We start from the raw sequence: 14,720 nt of genomic DNA, 5'->3' as shown, positions 1-14,720 counted from the left end.
TTGAGCACATCTGGGACATCATGTCTCGCTCCATCCACCAACGCCACATTGCACCACAGACTGTCCATGAGTTGTCGGATGCTTTAGTCCAGGTCTGGGAGGAGATCCCTCAGGAGACCATCCGCCACCTCATCAGGAGCATGCCCAGGCGTTGTAGGGAGGTCATACAGGCACGTGGAGGCCACACACACTACTGAGCCTCATTTTGACTTGTTTTAAGGACATTACATCAAAGTTGGATCAGCCTGTAGTGTGGTTTTCCACTTTAATTTTGAGGGTGACTCCAAATCCAGACCTCCATGGGTTGATAAATTTGATTTCCATTGATAATTTTTGTGTGATTTTGTTGTCAGCACATTCAACTATGTAAAGAAAAAGGTATTTAATAAGATTATTTCATTCATTCAGATCTAGGATGTGTTATTTTAGTGTTCCCTTTATTTTTTTGAGCAGTGTATGTTTAGTCCTTATGTGCCAATCATTACGACCATAGCTCCATTTATGAATTTAAGCGTGGTGACAGTTCTCCATCTCCATCCCTTAGCTTTAGAGCAAACCAAGTGGCAGGGCTGCCTTTCTGTTGAAAAACGAATGAAGGATTGTGCCTTTAAGCCTCCATTTAAATCCCCTTGTCACTTTTCTTGAGGACGCTGACCTATATGTTCAATATGGCCAGCTTCCAGACTAGTTTGATAATGTTAAAGATTTAACTGTACAACAATCAAACTTAATAAACTGGTTTGATGTACCAATAAACCGAGGCATGATAATCGCCCACCTGAGGATCTGTCTTTTTCAGCCATCCATTTCCTGTGTTTGAGGGGTGCCAAATCCACTTGTCAGTTAAATCTCGCTGGATTGATTGCTTTCATTTTACTCCTGCGACTCTTTCATACTTTTGCTTGTGCCTGTCGTTTTTTCTCGTTAACATTATGACCTCGGAAATATTTGTAGTGACCTGTCAAAAACACCCCGGTAATGGCTAAAATGGGCTAAATGGGATACACTGGCTTTCAGTTGAATCTATAAGAACGCTAAAGCTTAGTCGGGGATTTAACACACCATCTCAACACTTACTGTACATCACAAGAAAGAGAAGAAAGATAACTTTATTTTGATTGGTGTTCATTTTTTGTGTAATTGAAAAAAGTTATAATTTAATACAGTTGATACAGTATGTCTAACAAACTAGATGTGCTGAAATTAAAGCAACTTCTGAAAATGAACACTCGGATTATAGTGATATTATGCCTGATCTTGCAAACAATGTAAAGTATGTTTAGATAGGTGTAATCTAGCCAAGCATGTTGATTTTTAATCTGAGGGTATCCTGCTATTGACACACTTGATGAATTATGTAAGAGAACGTGACAACAACAGTAATTAATGAGGCAGTCTAGACAGCGCAGGTGAGTACAGGTAAGGCAGACAGAGCAAGTGTTTGGTAGTTGCAGCCAGGGACTTAGTGGAAGGAAAAACGCCAGTTACGCACCTTTTTATTTGTGAAATTGTGTTCACTCACCTTTTTATTTAGTTAATTATTGTTTACCCACTTATTATTGTGTTCCGAGCGTTTATCAACGGTCAGAACGCTAATATTATTGATCTGAGTTCTAATCACGCCTGCCTTTGCGAACGAATGGAATCATGATTCAGGTATGCTCGTTATGTTTGCCTGCTCCACCCGGATTTTCCTTGTTAGCAGCGCATTCATTCACCACTCTGTCCAACGGCAAACTCCGCCCACAGCACAGGCCGAGACGTGAAACGAACTACCTCAGCCCAGACCAAACTGGCAAACGTCCCTCGACTCCTGCCTTGTCAGACATCTCTCAAACAACCCCCCCCCTGATATTTCAGTCAGATGGCTAGCTAGCTAGTTCAAGGGCTATAGCTAATGTTAGCCAGATCGCTAGGTAACGTTAGCTATAACTAGCTGGCTAGAAGGATGAAGTTAGACCCTAACGTTAAATGGAGCCTGACCTCAGCAGGAGCAGTTGACTGAAATTAAGGATAGGCTACATAAGTTCTCATAACAGAATAACTTTGCTTTACTAACCAGGTTTCCATCTAATCTTTTTATACAAGTAAAGTACACGCTGGATAAAAAATGTCATGACATGCCTGATGGAAACAGTACATTACCTTTGTAAACTTCCCAAATGTCGACGAAACAAAATATGCTAGACAAGGTAGTATATTTTTGTGTGGGTAAAATGAATTATGTGAGAAATGTCAGTGGAAATGCTTTTAATGCGCAAATATTTATATAATAACCATCATATCAAAGTAAACTTGGAGTCACGCGATGACATGTGTGGTCCTCCCAATACGAGATGTCGTATTAGGCTAAAGATGAAATAAGTTATGATGAACTTTACAGGGTGATGAAAGTGCTAGGTGACGAACTAGATGCTCATTTCCAATAAACATTAAGAGTCTTATTCTGGTGACATGATCATCGATGCTTGGCTGCCGTTTGACATATAAAAATAATCGCACTCTTTTGTCCATAATAATCTCATGTAGGCTATACTTGCGCTCTAGCCAACAACGCGCAGATAGAGTACATTATCTGCACCCTGCCGCGCTGTTGGCTAGAGCGCACGTGCCAATACCAGAGTGGGCACACTCGCTACATAGCGTTTTTTTGTTTTGAAAACCATCAGTAGAGTTGAAAATGCAATGGAAACCCATTTAACTCATATTTTTTATTCGGTACATGGGAATTTAACCGCGAAAGGTATGTTTATGTGCACTACGTCATCACGCACAGCCTTTTATCTGCAACAACTCAATTTGATGCAAACACATGCGCATATTGTTTTAATGCAGGTTTTTGAATATTCGCATGAAAATCTGTCGCCAATTGGATGGAAACCTAGCTACAAAGAATAGTGAGACAGACAGTGGTGAGGCAGGGTGCAATGCAGGAGGCAAAGAAGACACAGAGAGAGGATGCAAGCAGAGAGAGAGGTAATAATAATATAATAATGATAATAATATGCCATTTAGCAGATGCTTTTATCCAAAGCGACTTAAAGTCATGCGTGCATACATATTTTTTTGTGTATGGGTGGTCCCTGGGATCGAACCCACTACCCTGGCATTACAAGCGCCGTGCTCTACCAGCTGAGCTACAGAGGACCACAGGTAAGTAGTACAGTGTTTCCCAAGCTTGGTCCCTGAGAGAATCTTTAATCTTATCAAACACATTAAAATGTTGTATTCTATACCCATTATTAAAGTCAACTAAGGGCCTTTTACACTGTTAGAATGCACTTTCATGTCATTATGTGTTGGGACAGCATGTGGGACCTAAAATTTAGTGAAATATAAAGACAATTTAAATGTGGTCCTCTGTAGCTCAGCTGGTAGAGCACGGCGCTTGTAACGCTAAGGTAGTGGGTTCGATCCCCGGGACCACCCATACACAAAAATGTATGCACGCATGACTGTAAGTCGCTTTGGATAAAAGCGTCTGCTAAATGGCATAAAAAATAAAATAAAATAAATAAATAAAATATAAAGACAATTCAATATTATTCTCATGTATATAAAACATATCTTTTAAAAAACTGCTTTACAGAGAGTAGTGACACAGACAGTGGTGAGGCTGAGGCAGGCTGCAATGCAGGAGGAGGCAGAGGAGAGACAGAGAGAGGACGCAAGCAGATAGAGAGGTTACAGTGGTTCCCAAACTTTTGTGTTGTCCCCTGAAATTTAAATGGGGTCCGCTGAGAGAATCTGTAATCTTATCAAACACAATAACTTGTTTCTCTTCAAATGGGTATAGAATACAACATTTTAGAGTCAACTAAGGGCCTTTCACACGGGTACACTAGCAGTTTACAATACAGAAAACTGAATTGCAGCTCAGCTCACACGAGATACTACGAACATGAACGTGATTAAAATCATGGCACATTTCAATATAAACATCTCCACATCCTATTTTTCTGGACTTTTCTAGCGTTCAGTCCAAATGAACTATTTTGGGAGGGTGACCTGATGTTAATTTTGTGTAATTTTTAACTATTATTATTATTATTACATAAAATTACATTAGGCCTTCCCTATAGACCTGCATGAAAATGCAATCAAACAATACAGTTCTAATGTTTTGGTTTATATCGGTGATTGTTCATCTTATCTTGATAGCCCACTTTTATAGTTAACTTTTTTTCACCACTACATCACTGGTTGCAGCCCTGTTCCTCCCTTTTATGTTAATGTTTTCGGATATGCAAATACACCTGGTGTATTTATGCAAATTAGGCACATGTAATTTTTTATTTTTTTTTTACACAAAATATTAAAACAATACCTGATAAATCAAATCAAATCAAATTTTATTGGCCACATACGCCGAATACAACAGGTGCAGACATTACAGTGAAATGCTTACTTACAGCCCTTAACCAACAGTGCATTTATTTTAAATAAAAAAGTCAAATAAAACAACAAAAAAGTGTTGAGAAAAAAAGAGCAGAAGTCAAATAAAATAACAGTAGGGAGGCTATATATACAGGGGCGTACCGGTGTAGAGTCAATGTGCGGGGGCACCGGCTAGTTGAGGTAGTTGAAGTACATTTACATTTTACATTTACGTCATTTAGCAGACGCTCTTATCCAGAGCGACTTACAGTTTGTGAGTGTATAAATTATTTTTACATACTGGCCCCCTGTGGGAATCAAACCCACAACCCTGGTGTTGTAAACACCACGCTCTACCAACTGAGCTACATCCCTGCCGGCCATTCCCTCCCCAACCCTGGACCAATTGTGCGCCGCCCCATGGGTCTCCCGGTCACGGCCGGCTACGACAGAGCCTGGATACGAACCAGGATCTCTAGTGGCACAGCTAGCACTGCGATGCAGTGCCTTAGACCACTGCGCCACTCGGGAGACGTAATATGTACATGTGGGTAGAGTTAAAGTGACTATGCATAAATAATTAACAGAGTAGCAGCAGCGTAAAAAGATGGGGTGGGGGGGCAGTGCAAATAGTCCGGGTAGCCATGATTAGCTGTTCAGGAGTCTTATGGCTTGGGGGTAGAAGCTGTTGAGAAGTCTTTTGGACCTAGACTTGGCACTCCGGTACCGCTTGCCGTGCGGTAGCAGAGAGAACAGTCTATGACTAGGGTGGCTGGAGTCTTTGACAATTTTGAGGGCCTTTCTCTGACACTGCCTGGTATAGAGGTCCTGGATGGCAGGAAGCTTGGCCCCAGTGATGTACTGGGCCGTACGCACTACCCTCTGTAGTGCCTTGCGGTCGGAGGCCAAGCAGTTGCCATACCAGAAGGTGATGCAACCAGTCAGGATGCTCTCGATGGTGCAGCTGTAGAATGTATTGAGGATCTGAGGACCCATGCCAAATCTTTTCAGTCTCCTGAGGGGGAATAGGCTTTGTCATGCCCTCTTCACGACTGTCTTGGTGTGTTTGGACCATGATAGTTCGTTGGTGATGTGGACACCAAGGAACTTGAAGCTCTCAACCTGTTCCACTACAGCCCCGTCGATGAGAATGGGGGCGTGCTCAGTCCTCTTTTTTTCCTGTAGTCCACAATCATCTCCTTTGTCTTGGTCACGTTGAGGGAGAGGTTGTTATCCTGGCACCACACGGCCAGGTCTCTGACCTCCTCCCTATAGGCCAGTAAAATGGTTATGTGCTATAATTCAGTCAATAAGTGATGGATTGTAAATATTCATCCATTGTCAAGCATTTATTATAATTGTTTAAAGACTCCCTTTTGGCAGTTGGTTTAGATCACAATTTCATGGCTGACACACCAAATAATCTGCCTGTTAGGATGGATAACTGAAACACAAAAACAGAGTCTAAAACATCACATGGAGTGATCTCGGTTAACACAGAACTAAAGTCTCACGGAATTGGTCAGCTGTTTGATTAAGTTCTGGGTCCACACGTGCAGAGAAGAGATGAAGAGATGCTAGAACGAGGAGCAGAACCAGAACGAGGAGCTCCACCCTCTCTCTTTGGCTGCGTTTAGACAGGCAGCCAAATTCTGACCTTTTTTTCACTAATTGGTCTTTTGACCAGATCAGCTCTGAAAAAGCCGATTGCCCACTCCCTTTCGAAATTTGAAAGATGCAAACACCTGCGAAATCGTGATTTGTCCAAATAACCAATGACGAAAAACCAAAACTCCAGAACTACTGCTGTTCCTTCTCCCACACATCCCATTCCTTCCCGACAGATTCTACGGTACCAGTTATGTTTACGTAGATCTGCCCACGAGAGATTATACAGTGCATTTGGAAAGTATTCAGACCCCTTGACTTTTTCAACATTTTGTTACGTTACAGCCTTATTCTACAATTGATTAAATTGGTTTTTTTCCTTATCAATCTACACACAATATCCCATAATGACAAAGCAAAAACAGGTTTTAGGAAATTTTGCAAATTTATTAAAAATAAAAACTGAAATATCACATTTACATAAGCATTCAGACCCTTTACTCAGTACTTTGTTGAAGCACCTTTGGCAGCGATTACAGCCTCGAGTCTTCTTGGGTATGACGCTACAAGATTGGCACATCTGTATTTGGGTATTTGTATCTGACTGGGCAACTCAAGGACATTCAGAGACTTGTCCCGAAGCCACTCCTGAGTTGTCTTGGCTGTGTGCTTAGGGTCGTTGTCCTGTTGGAAGGTGAACCTTCCCCCCAGTCTGAGGTCCTGAGCGCTCTGGAGCAGGTTTTCATCAAGGATCTCTCTGTACTTTGCTCCGTACATCTTTCCCTCAATCCTGACTAGTCCCCCAGTCCCTGCCGTTGAAAAACATCCCTACAGCATGATGCTACCACCACCATGCTTCACCATAGGGATGGTGCCAGGTTTCCTCCTGACGTGATGCTTGGCATTCAGGCCAAAGAGTTCAATCTTGGTTTCATCAGACCAGAGCATCTTGTTTCTCGTGGTCTGAGAGTCCTTTAGGTGCCTTTTAGCAAACTCCAAGCGGGCTGTCATGTGCATTTTACTGAGGAGTGCCTTCCGTCTGGCCACTCTACCATAAAGGCCTGATTGGTGGAGTGATGCAGAGATGGTTGTCCTTCTGGAAGATTCTCCCATCTCCACAGAGGAACTCTGAAGTTCTGTCAGAGTGACCATCAGGTTCTTGGTCACCTCCCTGACCAAGGCTTTTCTCCCCTGATTGCTCAGTTTGGCCAGGCAGCCATCTCTAGGAAGAGTCTTGGTGGTTCCAAACTAATTCCATTTAAGAATGATGGAGGCCACTGTGTTCTTGGGGACCTTCAATGCAGCAGAAATGTTTTGGTACCCTTCCCCAGATCTGTGCCTCGACACAATCCTATCTCGGAGCTTTACAGACAATTCCACTTGGTTTTTGCTCTGACATGCACTGTCAACTGTGGTACCTTATATAGACAGGTGTGTGGCTTTCCAAATGATGTCCAATCAATTGAATTGACCACAGATGGACTCCAATCAAGTTGTAGAAACATCTCAAGGATGATCAATGGAAACAGGATGCACCTGAGCTCAATTTCGAGTCTCATAGCAAAGGGTCTGAATACTTTTGTAAATAAGGTATTTCTGGTATTTATTTTTAATACATTTGCAAACATTTCTAAAAACCTGTTTTCGCTTTGTCTTTATGGGGTAGTGTGTGTAGATTGTTGAGAAAAAATAAATATTTAATCAATTTCAGAATAAGGCTGTAACATAAAATGTGGAAAATGTCAAGGGGTCTGAATACTTTACGAATGCACTGTATATGGAGCTTGTAGCATCATCAAGGCCTTATAAGTGTATGCCTGTCATGCCTACAATGACTCAGAATTTACTATCCCTGATTTAAAGCGCTCCACCAACTGTTGGTGATCTCCGAAAGAAGTGCCGGTTAAATATAAGTACAATCGTCCCGGCGCCGCTGTTAGAAGTCATGCCAATGACCAGTAGGAGACAGATGCATAGAACACACTTTATTGCACACACTTAAGACACACACACATTTACATTTTAGTCATTTAGCAGACGCTCTTATCCAGAGCGACTTGCAGTTAGTGCATACATTATTTTTTTATACTGGCCCCCCGTGGGAATCGAACCCACAACCCTGGCGTTGCAACTGCCATGCTCTACCAACTGAGCTACATCCCTGCCGGCCATTCCCTCCCCTACCCTGGACGACGCTGGGCCAATTGTGCGCCGCCCCATGGGTCTCCCGGTCGCGGCCGGCTACGACAGAGCCTGAATTCGAACCAGGATCTAGTGGCACAGCCTTAGACCACTGCGCCACTCAGGAGACACACACACACCAACATAGCAAGAGGGGACTAGTAATAGTGGTAGTGATGGTGGTATCTGTAATAGAACAGAAGATAGAGGGTATGCATGTAGAATAGGCATAGAGAAAGATATAGGCCTCAGTATGAAAAAATGTATCGCTCTGGATAAGAGTGTCTGCTAAATGACTAATATGTAAATGTAAAATGTAGTTGCCAAAAGGCAGTTTTAGCATAGGCCATTGAGGGCTTCCACCATGCTTACGCCATTTTAAAGTAGTCCAAGTAGTCAACTGGGTGGGGATTACTATGGGTTGTAGCCTCATTGGCGCTGCCCATGCTGTCACAGATGCTATAATAGCAAAGATGAGTCCTCTATGCTAAACATAGCACTCAATATAAACATTATGGGAGTGGGCTTGCACGCTAGGCTAGGCCAGGGGCTTGTAGGATAGGCACAGTACAAGGCATACAGGGAAGCTAGAATTAGCAAGGATAACAACGATGGCTACCAGGGCAATGTACATTGACCAAAAGGCTAAGACGGCACACAGTATGACGATATACAATAGCAGCTAGCTTAGGGCTAGTATGCTATGTGACTATGCTATGTAAACAACAAAAGGCCATGGGGGCAGCCATCTTAGGTTACATAACAACACAGCGGCCATCTTGAGGCCTATAGTAGCAACGACCAAGCTTGGGGTGTATTCATTCTGCCGATTCAGTTGCAAAACGTTTCTTAAGCGGAAGCAAACGGAACGGGGAGGGATCTACCTGAATTTGTCCAATACAAACTCTTGTTTTGCTCTGTTTGCTTCTGTTTGGTTCTTAAAATGGTAAACAATTTCCATAATGAATACACCCACGTAGACCTACTGGCTGGCCTAAACATAAACAAGCAGTTTTCAATACACCCAAACCCAGCAAAGTCCACTTACTATATCATGGACGCACTAACACTAGCGTGTGATGTCAGAGTTCAGAGCTTCAGGAAAAAGGACAGTTGATTGTGGCCCAGCTGTTGGTGTGCAGGGCAGAGGTTTTTAAGAGAGCTCCTCACTCTGCCACTGCTTGCTGAAGACTGAGAGAAAGTGGCAGGAATTGGGTATCTGTGACCCCAGATGACTGCCTATGATTGGCTGACCCGACAGTTTAATAAGGCAATCTGGCCTGGCAACAGAGGTGTGAAGTGCAAGTTTATGGCCCCTTAGGCTCCAGTGGGGGTGGGGAGCCTACTTTGTGCAGTTAGAAGTCCCAAAGTTGTGCCTCTTTATCCCAGTTTCTCTCTCTGTCCTCTCTCTCTCTCTCTCTCTCTAAGTCCTCTCTTTCCCCCCTTCCCTCTCTCTCTCTCTCTAGTCACCTTTAGCAATCTGCTTGTCACGGGTATCACTGAAATCTATCCACATTTTTTTCTCCAGGATTTTGGCAATGAAGCACTTTAATATCTACTTCCCCGGAGTGAGATGAACTTGTGGATACCATTTGTATGTCTCTGCTTGCAATTTGAAGGAAGTTGCTAACTAGCATTAGCGCAATTGCTAACTAGTGTTAGTGCAATGACTGGAAGTCTATGGTAACTGCTAGCCTGCTAATAGATACCATAGACTTCTAGGCATTGCGCTAACGCTTGTTAGCATTGGCTCGCGAAATGAACTTCCTTCATACTGGATGCAGAGAAAAATGGTGTCCATGAGTTCATATGACTCTGGGGAAGTAGATAATGGGATCCATTGCCAAAATCCCAAAGTATCCCTTTAGACACAAATAGCCCTACCATATAATGTGCAATTTACTGTATAAAGCCCATTATGGCAGAGTGTGCTAAGTTTCAGCTTAAAGCTGTAATATGTACAACTTTTTGGGAGACAGACCAAATTCACATAGAAACGTAAGCTATAGATCTTGGTAACACTGAAGCATGCATGAGAGCACCAGCAGTTGCGGATGACTATGTGATCACGCTCTCCGTAGCCAATGTGAGTAAGACTTTTAAGCAGGTCAACATTCACAAGGCCGCAGGGCTAGACGGATTACCAGGACGTGTACTCCGAGCATGTGCTGACCAACTGGCAAGTGTCTTCACTGACATTTTCAACATGTCCCTGACTGAGTCTGTAATACCAACATGTTTAAAGCAGACCACCATAGTCCCCGTGCCCAAGGACACTAAGATAACCTGCCTAAATGACTACCGACCCGTAGCACTGACGTCTGTAGCCATGAAGTGCTTTGAAAGGCTAGTCATGGCTCACATCAACACCATTATCCCAGAAACCCTAGACCCACTCCAATTTACATACCGCTCCAACAGATCCACAGATGATGCAATCGCTATTGCACTCCACACTGCCCTTTCCCACCTGGACAAGAGGAACACCTACGTGAGAATGCTATTCATTGACTACAGCTCAGCATTTTATTTTATTTCACCTTTATTTAACCAGGTAAGCCAGTTGAGAACAGGTTCTCATTTACAACTGCGACCTGGCCAAGATAAAGCAAAGTAGTGCAATAAAAACAACACAGAGTTACATATGGGGTAAAAAACATAAAGTCAGAAATACAACAGAAAATATATATACAGTGTGTGCAAATGTAGCAAGTTATGGAGGTAAGGCAATAAATAGGCTATAGTGCAGAATAATTACAATAGTATTAACACTGGAATGCTAGATGTGCAAGAGATTATGTGCAAATAGAGATACTGGGGTGCAAAAGAGCAAAATAAATAACAATATAGGGATGAGGTAGTTGGGTGGGCTAATTTCAGATGGGCTGTGTACAGGTGCAGTGATCGGTAAGGTGCTCTGACAACTGATGCTTAAAGTTATTGAGGGAGATAAGAGTCTCCAGCTTCAGAGATTTTTGCAATTCGTTCCAGTCATTGGCAGCAGAGAACTGGAAGGAATGGCGGCCAAAGGAGGTGTTGGCTTTGGGAATGACCAGTGAGATATACCTGCTGGAGCGCAGACTACGGGTGGGTGCTGCTATGGTGACCAATGAGCTAAGATAAGGCGGGGATTTGCCTAGCAGTGATTTATAGATGGCCTGGAGCCAGTGGGTTTGACGACGAACATGTAGTGAGGACCAGCCAACAAGAGCGTACAGGTCACAGTGGTGGGTAGTGTATGGGGCTTTGGAGACAAAACGGATGGCACTGTGATAGACTACATCCAATTTGCTGAGTAGAGTGTTGGAGGCTATTTTGTAAATTACATCGCCGAAGTCAAGGATCGGTAGGATAGTCAGTTTTACGAGGGCATGTTTGGCAGCATGAGTGAAGGAGGCTTTATTGCGAAATAGGAAGCCGATTCTAGATTTAACTTTGGATTGGAGATTCTTTATGTGAGTCTGGAAGTTGAGTTTACAGTCTAACCAGACACCTAGGTATTTGTAGTTGTCCACATACTCTAGGTCAGACCCGTCGAGAGTGGTGATTCTAGTCGGGTGGGCGGGTGCCAGCAGCGTTCGATTGAAAAGCATGCATTTAGTTTTACTAGTGTTTAAGAGCAGTTGGAGGCTACTGAAGGATTGTTGTATGGCATTGAAGCTCGTTTGGAGGTTTGTTAACACAGTGTCCAATGAAGGGCCAGATGTATACAAAATGGTGTCGTCTGCGTAGAGGTGGATCTGAGAGTCACCAGCAGCAAGAGCGACATCATTGATATACACGGAGAAAAGTGTCGGCCCAAGAATTGAACCCTGTGGCACCCCCATAGAGACTGCCATAGGTCCAGACAACAGGCCCTCCGATTTGACACATTGAACTCTATCTGAGAAGTAGTTGGTGAACCAGGCGAGGCAGTCATTTGAGAAACCAAGGCTATTTAGTCTGCCAATAAGAATGCGGTGGTTGACAGAGTCGAAAGCCTTGGCCAGGTCGATGAAGACGGCTGCACAGTACTGTCTATTATCAATCGCGGTTATAATATCGTTTAGGACCTTGAGCGTGGCTGAAGTGCACCCGTGACCAGCTCGGAAACCGGATTGCATAGCGGAGAAGGTACGGTGGTATTCGAAATGGTCGATGATCTGTTTGTTAACTTGGCTTTCGAATACTTTCGAAAGGCAGGGCAGGATGGATATAGGTCTGTAGCAGTTTGGATCTAGAGTGTCACCCCCTTTGAAGAGGGGGATGACCGCGGCAGCTTTCCATTCTCTGGGGATCTCAGACGTTATGAAAGAGAGGTTGAACAGACTAGTAATAGGGGTAGCGACAATTTCGGCGGCTAGTTTTAGAAAGAAAGGATCCAGATTGTCTAGCCCAGCTGATTTGTAGGGGTCCAGATTTTGCAGCGCTTTCAAAACATCAGCTGTCTGAATTTGTGTGAAGGAGAAGCGGGGGGGGCATGGGCAAGTTGCAGCAGAGGGTGCAGAGTTGGTGGCCGGGTTAGTGGTAGCCAGATGGAAAGCATGGCCAGCTGTAGCAAAATGCTTGTTGAAATTCTCGATTATTGTAGATTTATCGGTGGTGATAGTGTTTCCTAGCCTCAGTGCAGTGGGCAGCTGGGAGGAAGTGCTCTTATTCTCCATGGACTTTACAGTGTCCCAAAACTTTTTGGAGTTAGTGCTACAGGATGCAAATTTCTGTTTGAAAAAGTTAGCCTTTGCTTTCCTGACTGCTTGTGTATATTGGTTCCTAACTTCCCTGAAAAGTTGCATATCGCGGGGGCTATTTGATGCTAATGCTGTACGCCACAGGATGTTTTTGTGCTGGTCAAGGGCAGTCAAGTCTGAGGAGAACCAGGGGCTATATCGGTTCTTAGTTCTGTATTTTTTGAATGGGGCATGTTTATTTAAGATTGAGAGGAAATTACTTTTAAGGAACAACCAGGCATCCACTACTGACGGAATGAGATCTATATCCATCCAGGATACCTGGGCCAGGTCAATTAGGAAGGCCTCCTCGCTAAAGTGTTTTAGGGAGCGTTTGACAGTGATGAGGGGTGGTCGTTTGACCGCGGACCCGTTACGGACGCAGGCAATAATGCAGTGATCGCTGAGATCCTGGTTGAAGACAGCTGAGGTGTATTTAGAGGGTATGTTAGTCAGGATGATATCTATGAGGGTACCCATGTTTACGGATTTAGGGTTGTACCTGGTAGGTTCGTTGATAATTTGTGTGAGGTTGAGGGCATCTAGCTTGGATTGTAGGATGGCTGGGGTATTAAGCATATCCCAATTTAGGTCACCAAGCAGTACAAACTCTGAGGATAAATGGGGGGCAATCAATTCACATATGGTGTCCAGGGCACAGCTGGGGGCTGAGGGGGGTCTGTAGCAAGCGGCAACAGTGAGAGACTTATTTCTGGAAAGGTGGATTTTTAGAAGTAGAAGCTCAAACTGTTTGGGCACAGACCTGGATAGTATGATAGAGCTCTGCAGGCTATCTCTACAGTAGATTGCAACTCCACCCCCTTTGGCAGTTCTATCTAGACGGAAAATGTTATAGTTGGGGATGGAAATTTCAGAATTTTTGGTGGCCTTCCTGAGCCAGGATTCAGACACTGCTAGAACATCAGGGTTGGCAGAGTGTGCTAACGCAGTGAATAACTCAAACTTAGGAAGTAGACTTCTGATATTTATGTGCAAGAAACCAAGACTTTTGCGATTACAGAAGTCATCAAATGATAGCGCCTGGGGAGTAGGAGTGATACTGAGGGCTGCAGGGCCTGGGTTAGCCTCTACATCACCAGAGGAACAGAGGAGGACTAGAATAAGGATACGGCTAAAGGCTTTAAGAACTGGTCTTCTAGTGCGTTGGGTACATAGAATAAAGGGGGCAGATTTCCGGGTGTTATAGAAAAGATTCAGGGCATTATGTACAGACAAGGATATGGAAGGATATGAGTAAAGTGGAGGTAAACCTAAGCATTCAACACCATTGTGCCCTCAAAGCTCATCACTAAGCTAAGGATCCTGGGACTAAACACCTCCCTCTGCAACTGGATCCTGTACTTCCTGACGGGCCGCCCCCAGGTGGTAAGGGTAGGTAACAACACATCTGCCACACTGATCCTCAACACGGGGGCCCCTCAGGGGTGCGTGCTCAGTCCCCTCCTGTACTCCCTGTTCACCCATGACTGCATGGCCAGGCACGATTCCAACACCATCATTAAGTTTGCCGACGACACAACAGTGGTAGGCCTGATCACCGACAACGATGAGACAGCCTATAGGGAGGAGGTCAGAGACCTGGCCGTGTGGTGTCAGGATAACAACCTCTCCCTCAACGTGACCAAGACAAAGGAGATGATTGTGGACTACAGGAAAAAAAAGATGACAAAGCCTATTCCCCCTCAGGAGACTGAAAAGATTTGGCATGGGTCCTCAGATCCTCAAAAAATTATACAGCTGCACCATCGAGAGCATCCTGGCTGGTTGCATCGACCGCAAGGCACTACAGAGGGTAGTGCGTACGGCCCAGTAGATCACTGGGGCCAA

This window comes from Coregonus lavaretus, assembly GCF_964263955.1.
Source record: "Coregonus lavaretus genome assembly, chromosome: 6".
Classification (NCBI taxonomy): Eukaryota; Metazoa; Chordata; class Actinopteri; order Salmoniformes; family Salmonidae; genus Coregonus; species Coregonus lavaretus.
Note: the sequence above shows the minus strand (reverse complement) of the source record.